This window comes from Typopeltis vanoorti, chromosome 15 (assembly GCF_054136105.1).
Source record: "Typopeltis vanoorti isolate ZY-2024b chromosome 15, IOZ_Tvanoo_1.0, whole genome shotgun sequence".
Lineage (NCBI taxonomy): Eukaryota > Metazoa > Arthropoda > Arachnida > Uropygi > Thelyphonidae > Typopeltis > Typopeltis vanoorti.
In genome coordinates this window covers 98,446,215-98,455,000 of record NC_143563.1, presented here as the reverse complement: position 1 = coordinate 98,455,000, position 8,786 = coordinate 98,446,215, and the positions used below count along the sequence as shown (strand labels likewise).

The window sequence follows — 8,786 nt, the reverse complement described above, 5'->3', positions numbered from 1 at the left end:
TTGTTGACATTTGGTGAGATATTCCCAACGTAAAAATTTACTTAACTAATTGTTATTACTCAGGTAATTATATAAAACAGAAGTAAGATATTATGTAAAATTATATCATAAAGGGATTATATAATTTTTGTCTATAACTAAATATCATGCTAAAGCTTTTGACAGGATACCCAATGGAATACTGTTAAGCAAATTAGAACAAATGGGGATGGATATTTAACTGGTGATGTGGATAAGAGAATGGCTCATGGACAGATACCAAAATGTAGTGTATGGAGGAGAAGAGTCCAGGATGAAGCAGCTGACCAGTGGTGTGCAGCAAGGCTCTGTGCTTTGACCATTATTCTTAAATTTTTACATAAATGATATGGGAAATGACTTGAAGGGAGCTATTCAGTTGTTTGCTGATGATGCCAAGTTGGGTAGCGCAATAATTAATCAAGCTGATGTTTGCATGACGATTTAAATATGCTGGCAATGTGGGCAAAATATAATGGATATCAGTTCAATGTGGAAAAGTGTAAAGTTGTGCATTTTGGGATTCAGAGATTACAAACTCTGTGTCACATTGATGGAACAGCACTCCAAGAGATTGATGAGGCCAGAGTCTTGGGGGATGTTAGTGGATAGAGAGTTGAAGTTCAGAGGGCATATTGCTAAGATGTCGAAGATCGCTCATAGGATTACTTGGCTATTGAAGAACATGCAGGGATAAGGAAGTTATTATAAGGAGTCGGTAAGTCCACATCTGGACAGTGCCGTAACGAGGGCGTGGCAAAAGAGGCGCCCTCGTTCGGCAACTAGGTTTGGGGTGCAAAACGTAAAAAATAAATATAAATAAATAGATATAAAAGTCCGCTATTTTATATTGTATTTTTAAATTTCGGCAATACGCCGCTTTAGATACACAAATTCTGCAACACATTTTGATGGCGTTAATAGTAAGAATTTAACATATTGAATTTAGTAAACTATAACTTGCTACATTTAAATTTTTCAAAATTTTGTCATTTTTGGGTTAAGGGGGTGCAAGTTAGACACTTGCCACAGGCGCTTCATACCCTCGTTACTGTACTGCATCTGGATTACTGTGTCTGGTCACCTAGATTCCTTGGAGATGAGGAAATGGTACAAAAGATTCAGAGGCGAGTGATCAAGTTGGTGAGTGGTGTAAAAATGCTCCCTGCATTGATAGATTGAGAGTTTGTGGATTACGGAGGTTGGTTGATAAGCGGAGAAGAGGGGGATATGATAGAAACATTTAAGTTACTAAAAAGGTTTTTATAAGATTGATATAGGGAAAATACTTCAGCAGTGGGATAGTGGTGGAAGAACAAGGGGTCGTCCCTGGAAATTAAGTAAGAGTGTGGTTAACAAGAGTGTGAGAACCAGATTTTTCGCTTGGAGAGTAGTGAATGAATGGAATGCATTGCCTGACTCAGTTGTGACTGCTTTGTCCATCAATGAATTCAAGATGAGGTATAATAGATATTATGTGGATAGTTTGGGATTCCCGCGACGGGTGTTCTGACTCCATGGTGATGCCCGTATAATAATAATAATAATATAATCCACGGATTTTTATAATAAAAACGGCGTCACTTGCTGTATTTCTACTAATCGTCTTAGCTGATTGTGTGTTCACAGAATCGCTCATTACTGGGCTATAAAATCATATTGTAAATTTACAAATTTGGGAATGTTATTTTACAACTTTAATTTTGAGAAAAATGTTGGTGGACGGTAGATGGCTTTGTGTGTGTGTGTGTGTGGTTGAGAGAATTAAGCAATAGGAGAGAGAGTGAGATGTGTGTGTAATGGAATAAAATAGAATGCCCTCTCTCGCGATGAGTTCTGGGACTCTATAGAGGTCTCACGTAATAATTTTTATTGATCTCAAAAATATTTACAATAATCATCTTAAGTGACAATCCCCATGTTATTTTACAAAGTACTGTAGCTAAGTGCTGCAGATTATGGTTTATTATCCACATTAGATTTCTATAAAAAAACAAAAAATTCAATAAATTTATTATAAAAAGTATGATTATATATTATGCATTTAGAAAACATACTGTTCTGGGTTTTATTAACAATGAATTTCATACAAATTTTCCTCTTTTTATGTAATGTATTCTCAATAGTTACTGTGGAGGGTAATTTATAGTTGCGATTGAATAAGATTACATTTTTAACAGTATTTATACAATAACAATAAATTATATATATTTTACAATTTTGCTATTAACGTATTTAAGTGCTGTAACTACAGCACTTCAATGTAAGATGGATTTTTTTTCGTTGTGTTGATCTCGGTTCAGATGTAATGTCTCAGCTTGCATCCTCGAAGCTTTTTAGTAAGCTTATCTGAGGATGACACCAGTTAGTTATTGTTTATTGGTTTTATTGCTGTGTTGGAAGTAGGCTGATGTTTAAGAAGTCTGATCAAAGTTAAATTGCTGATATATTCTGGTGTTATTACCCTTGTCTGATGGTTCACATTCATTTTTTGTTCTTCTTTTTGATCTAATTAGGCGTCTTTTTTTTTTCACTGTGGCAGCCTATCCATGTCTTCTGAGCTTTTGATTTGTATCGACTTTGAAGATTGTGACTTCCCCAAGAATATCTTAGCATCTCTGATCCACAAAAATTTGGTAATTTTTTTCTGTTTTTGCTTTTCTTGCTTGGTACAACAGATTCTGGTTGAATTGTGTTAAATATTCAGATAAGAAGATTGGTGTATTGTCTTGCAATGCGATGTGCTCAAGTCCTTGACAACTGTTTTTTTTTTTTGTCTGCTGGCTTTTATGAGATTGTCTCTTGTGGACTTTCTTGTAAGACGAACTATGACTAGTGTGGGTCACGGCAAGACTTGTTTTTTTGTTCTTCCTGGGAATCTGATTTATGGTCTGAATGTCATTATGCTGTAGAGGGATGTCAATTGCATGGCCTAATTTTAAAACTGTCTCTAAGGTTTTCTGTGGGTGCAGTTTGAGGAAGACCAATTATGACAAGATCTTCTTTATGTTGTTGATGATTTAAAAGTTCGTATTTTAGTTTTAGGGAATTAAGTACTTGACGAAGTTCGGATATCTCTCTTTCATCAAATAATGTTGCCTGTCGGTTAATATGTTAACATTATGATGTATTTTACCGTTTGCAAGACTTCTTCCACTGCTAAATTATTATATTTAACAAAATCCTCATATTTGCTAGATTTTTTGTTATTTGTTTGTTCTGTTTATCAAAGAGTTCTTGGACAAGATCTACTAAGCAGCTTTTATAGTCTCTAAACCGTTTTCTATCAGTATATTTAAAGAATTAAAATTATAGGACTCACCTATATTTTTTGTTTGTTCAGTTCGTCATCTGATTCTGGCTCTGGTATAATTGGTTGTGCCGTGTGTGGCAGCATTTCTTTGTTCTTCCTCCAGTATAGGCACTTCCATTCCTCGCGTTTTGTATTGGATTTACGTTGCCAGGTTGTTTCTGAAAGGCTGGAACATGTAAAGTGAAGATTCCTATGGCATTTCATACAGGTTATATGATTTCCGTCAGACGCTAAATCCTTCAGGTGTTTGATACACTTCATGACTCACCTTTCTTCCCTTGAGCAACTGTAGTGTGACTGTAGAGATGGCGATGTTTTTAGCTTGTTGTTGACCACGGTCCACTCTGTTCACTTTTCAGTACTCAAAATTTGGATTCTTCTTAGCCGATTTCGATGAATTTTATATCACTGTCTTCGGCGTGACAAGTATGAGCATACAAGATTTAAGATGACCAGTATACCCCAGGATCAAAAACACTTTGAAACACTTTCAAATTAAAAACACCGGAGTTAGAACCATTTTAAAACTATAAAAACGGAAGCAGCGATATCACCGTGTGCCCGTTCGTATGCCTACACAGCGCCCAATAATAATAAATACAGCAGTACTATTCAGAGACTCTACTCTCTGTATTAGAGAGAGAGATTTCAAGGAATTTCAAAGATTTATAAAAATATAATATACTTAAGTATAGTTTAAATATTAATCAGTTATTTTTATAAATTAATATTTACGCAACACCACATTACGATTGTTGCCGCAGTTTCCTTAACTGGAGTGTCACGTCATTCGAATTCCTCATATCTTATTATCACAAATCGGGTAATGCTTGGAATAATGAGTACTGTTTGCTGATTTAATAATTTCTATATTTTAGGAATAGGAATTGTCGAAAGATTGACAGATCCTCAAAAGACTTGGTCTTTCTTTGTAAAAATCTGTTCTTTCAGTATTGATATATGATTTTTATTGTATTTTGTAATTTTTTTTCAAAAAAATTAATTATTTAAATTAAGGGAATATTAAATCCCACATTGTTTTAAAACCGAATAAGAAACTCACAGATTGGAATCAGAGAGTTTCATGCCGAATATAGTATAAATAAAAAACTATAAAAGTATCGGCGAATACTAGCGTGAGCTAATGCAAGTAGTCCTAGTACGTAGTACAATCTCGGGAAACTCGCAGCAAAGGTGGTAAAAATTCTGAACGCTATTTTTGGTATTTTCCATAATGTAAAAACACATTTCCTAGGAAATGTATGCTGTTATTACATTATGGTGGGAGGTCACTACCCAGACCGGTTTCAGCCTTTTTTGAGGCTTCGTCAGTGAGTAGCTAGACCAAATTAATACCAAAGGGCATAGCGAAAAGAACTTATATACTCTGCTATACGAGTTGTCCAAAAAGGTGCACCAATTAAGTTACTTAAATATAAAGAGCCAATAGGCTTCATTTCGGAGATATAAACATTATTTAAATTAAGAGGATATTAAATCCCACATTGTTTTAAAACTGAATTTTAAAATGTAATAACAACATACATTTCCTACGAAATGTGTTTTTACATTATGGAAAATACCAAGAATAGCGATCAGAACTTTACCACCTTTGCTGCGAGTTGCCCGAGTTTATACTTCGTACTAGGACTACTTGCATTAACTCACGCTAGTAATCGCCGATACTTTTATACTTTACTATATTCGGCATGAAACTCTCTGATTCCAATCTCTGAGTTTCTTATTCGGTTTTAAAACAATGTGGGATTTAATATCCCCTTAATTTAAATAATGTTTATATCGACGAAATGAAGCCTATTGGCTCTTTATATTTAAGTAACTTAATGGGCGCACCTGTTTGATAACTCGTATAGCAGAGTATATAAGTTCTTTTCGCTATACCCTTTGGTATTAATTTGGTCTAGCTATTCACTGATGAAGCCTCAAAAAAGTCTGAAACCAGTGGGGGGCTCCATGAGGCTCTGCTTGGGGATAGGCTTTTGCCTGTCTCTGAGTGGGGCCACCGTTGAGATTATGGCTCTGCTTGGTGGTGGGGTGAGCCTGCCACTGGGTAGAGCCAATAGAGCCAATACTGAGAATTTCTTCTCGGTGACGGAGTAAGCCTGTCATTGAGTGGAACAACGCAGAGTTGGGCGATCTTTCGGAATCGTCTTATTTTTAAAGCCCGTTTCATTTTTACATTCAAAAAAGGCTGAAACCGGTGTGTGTGTGGGGGGGGGGGGCTATGAGTTCGCTCTCTTAAGGTTTTTGCCTTAAGGAAGCAATTTGAGTCTCCAGAGAAAGTGTTTTCCGGCACGGCCTGGTGAGGGACTTTGTCGGTGAATGCTTTTCTTCGGAATATGAGCGGTTCTTCTCGGTGGTGGTGGTGGGTGGAAGGCCATCACTGAGTGGAGCCAACGCTGAGATGGACGGTCTTTCGCCCACAATTGAGTGGCCTAGGGATCGTCCGAATTTTTAGAGACGGCTTTACTTACACATAAGGCTGAAACCGGTGAGATTGCTAATATGAGTTCCCTCTCTTAAGGTTTTTGCCTTAAGGAAGCAATTTGAGTCTCCAGAGAAAGTGTTTTCCGGCACGGCCCGGTGAGGGGCTTTGTCGGTGAATGCTTTTCTTCGGATTATGAGCGGTTCTGCTCGGAGGCGGTGGTGGGTGGAAGGCCATCACTGAGTGGAGCCAACGCTGAGATGGACTGTCTTTCGTCCACAATTGAGTGGCCTAGGGATCATCCGAATTTTTTGAGACGGCTTTACTTATTCATAAGGCTGAAACCGGTCTGGGTAGTGACCTCCCACCATAATGTAATAACAGCATACATTTCCTAGGAAATGTGTTTTTACATTATGGAAAATACCAAGAATAGCGATCAGAACTTTACTACCTTTGGTGCGAGTTGCCCGAGTTTGTACTTCGTACTAGGACTGCTTGCATTAATTCACGCGAGTAATCGCCGATACTTTTATAGTTTATTATACTATATTCGGCATGAAACTCTCTGATTCCAATCTGTGAGTTTCTTATTCGGTTTTAAAACAATGTGGGATTTAATATCCCCTTAATTTAAATAATGTTTATATTGCCGAAATGAAGCCTATTGGCTCTTTATATTTAAGTAGAAAAATTAATGTTGGTTCTTAGATTATAATTGTTTGCTCATTGGATTTAGTGTTCTCATTCATTTATTTATTACCATATATACACAACTGTGCATATTGCATATTGTGTACACATACACAATATATTACAAAACAGTTGGAGGTTATAGAATAATATTATAAATTAGTAGTTTGGATTAAGACGATGGCTGACTAACAGATATCAAAAAGTGGTGGTGATGGGGGAATAGGATATGAGCGTACAACATTTCAACATTTAAGGTGACCAGTATACCCCAGGATCAGTTCTTGGTGCATTGTTATTCAATCTTTACATTAATAATATTAGGAATGATTTTACAGGTTATCATAAATACAACTGACGAGCAGTATATGGAAAATAATTTCAATAATAAGCCACTGCAAAGCTTGAGTGAAATAAATGTATTTACTAATAAACACGAAGATTTTCACATTTCCATTAAATTATAAAAGCGCGGTCTATCGATTCGGTATTAGCATAAACAAATAGCTTTTTTTTTCGGCATGCAGTTGTTAATATTAGCCATTCCAGTATTTGCATGATTTATTCCAGTTGAAATAATTCACATTATTTTAAAAGATCACTGTTTAACACTTGCTCTGCAAATTAAACAATTGACACATGCAGATGATATATATATATATATATATATATATATATATATATATATATATATATTATTAACTCGGTAAACTAATAAAAATATTATAACTTACCGTTTGTCACAAAATCATGGCATCTACCGAAGAAAACGATGCAAAAATAACACACAAAAATTGACACGCACCACTTTCAACAAAACGCCATGAAACAACAGCAGAAGACAGAAGATAAACAATTTCTATGTTCCCTCTAGCGACTTCAGTTGGAATTACTATGATTGATTAAATAAAGTATATAAAATACTAAAAATTGATATGTTTATTATTAACTTTTAATATTTCGCATAATTTTTTGAACAAGAGAAATAACAAATTTGCTATATAATTATTATATCATTTAAGAAAATTCTTAGATTAATATTATTCAAGAAAATTATAATAAAAATATAGGCATAACTACTACTAATAATAATGATGTATCACACTATAAAACTACAGAGAAATGTATAATTACAAATATGTTTTGCTGGTTAATATGCATCATCCCTTGTTTGTAAACCACGTGCTTCTTTTAAATCTTCATTGCCTTTAATGTAAACTAATGCGTCATACATTTCATCCTAATGATATATGATTGATCTTGTGGCTTCAATCCGTGATTCTCAGTGTGTTTTCGATTTTTTTTTTTTTAGAGTTAAATTTGATAAATATTTTTAAAAAAATGCAATCTATCTATTGATGCAACAAAATATTATATAATTCTGGTTTATACTTAAAAGTACAGTCATTCTAAATTACTTTTAGCTGCATCATATATCACTAAATTTAAAGAATGCAAAGAACATCAAATGTGTGGATTTAAATTTAATAGATGTCATTGAATTCTATTATTTTTGTCGTGCATATTTACGGCATTCTCATACTTCTGGCCTCCCAAGGCATCTACATTTATACCGAGATTGTATAATTTTATAACTATTATATTACTTAAACTTGGTCCGGATTTATCGAATATTCTAATAAAACCCAAAAATTATTCACACATTAATCCCAATTTTAAAACTTCGATCATTTTTTACAGAATAAATCAGCTCCCTCCGATGAAGTATCTCTCTCTCTCTCTCTCTTTCAATAATACATTACATCTATCATGTGCTTATTACAAAACGCGTTTGTAATAAGCACAGGAAAAGTTTTGCAAATGTTAATCAACAGGAAAAATGATGTCGTTTATATGAACTGGCCCTTTTTTTACTGATGCATCACAAAATATATTATTTATAAATAATGACCATAAATATGGATACGAAATATTTTTTTTCTTCTAGTAATTGTGCATGTTCTTGATGTTGAGAAGTGTCCACTTCCTTTACAAGAGCTTCTGTGTCAGATTTCATTTCGTGTCTGTCTTCTACAGGTGGGGTCGATATGGATATAACTCTGATCTCTTCTTCAGACTGAATAGGAGTTTCCACTCCCTTGAAAAGTTCTTCTTCAGCAGAAGGTTTCTATTCACATCCATTTTCTGAGTCACAGTCCATATGAATGTAGATGCTGTAATCGATTCCGTAAACTCCACCAAAAATAGAAAGCACTACCGACCTGCCTGGCTAATCGCGGTTTTTTTTTTATTTTTAGTTTCTAGTTAAATTATTTTTTTAATTTATTTCCCTTAAGGGTAATTTTTTTACTACCG

General features: G+C 34.7%; 1 protein-coding gene across 1 annotated transcript in view; it reads right to left on the bottom strand.

The window, feature by feature from the left end:
- The window catches only part of LOC150099021 (corticotropin-releasing hormone-binding protein-like), a 52,975-nt gene extending 45,637 nt beyond the window's left edge, over positions 1–7,338 (bottom strand). Inside the window, exon 1 of the mRNA XM_090405687.1 lies at positions 7,205–7,338. The gene's annotated coding sequence lies outside the window, so the exon portion shown is untranslated. The remainder of the gene's footprint in view (positions 1–7,204) is intronic.
- Positions 7,339–8,786: the final 1,448 nt, after the last annotated feature.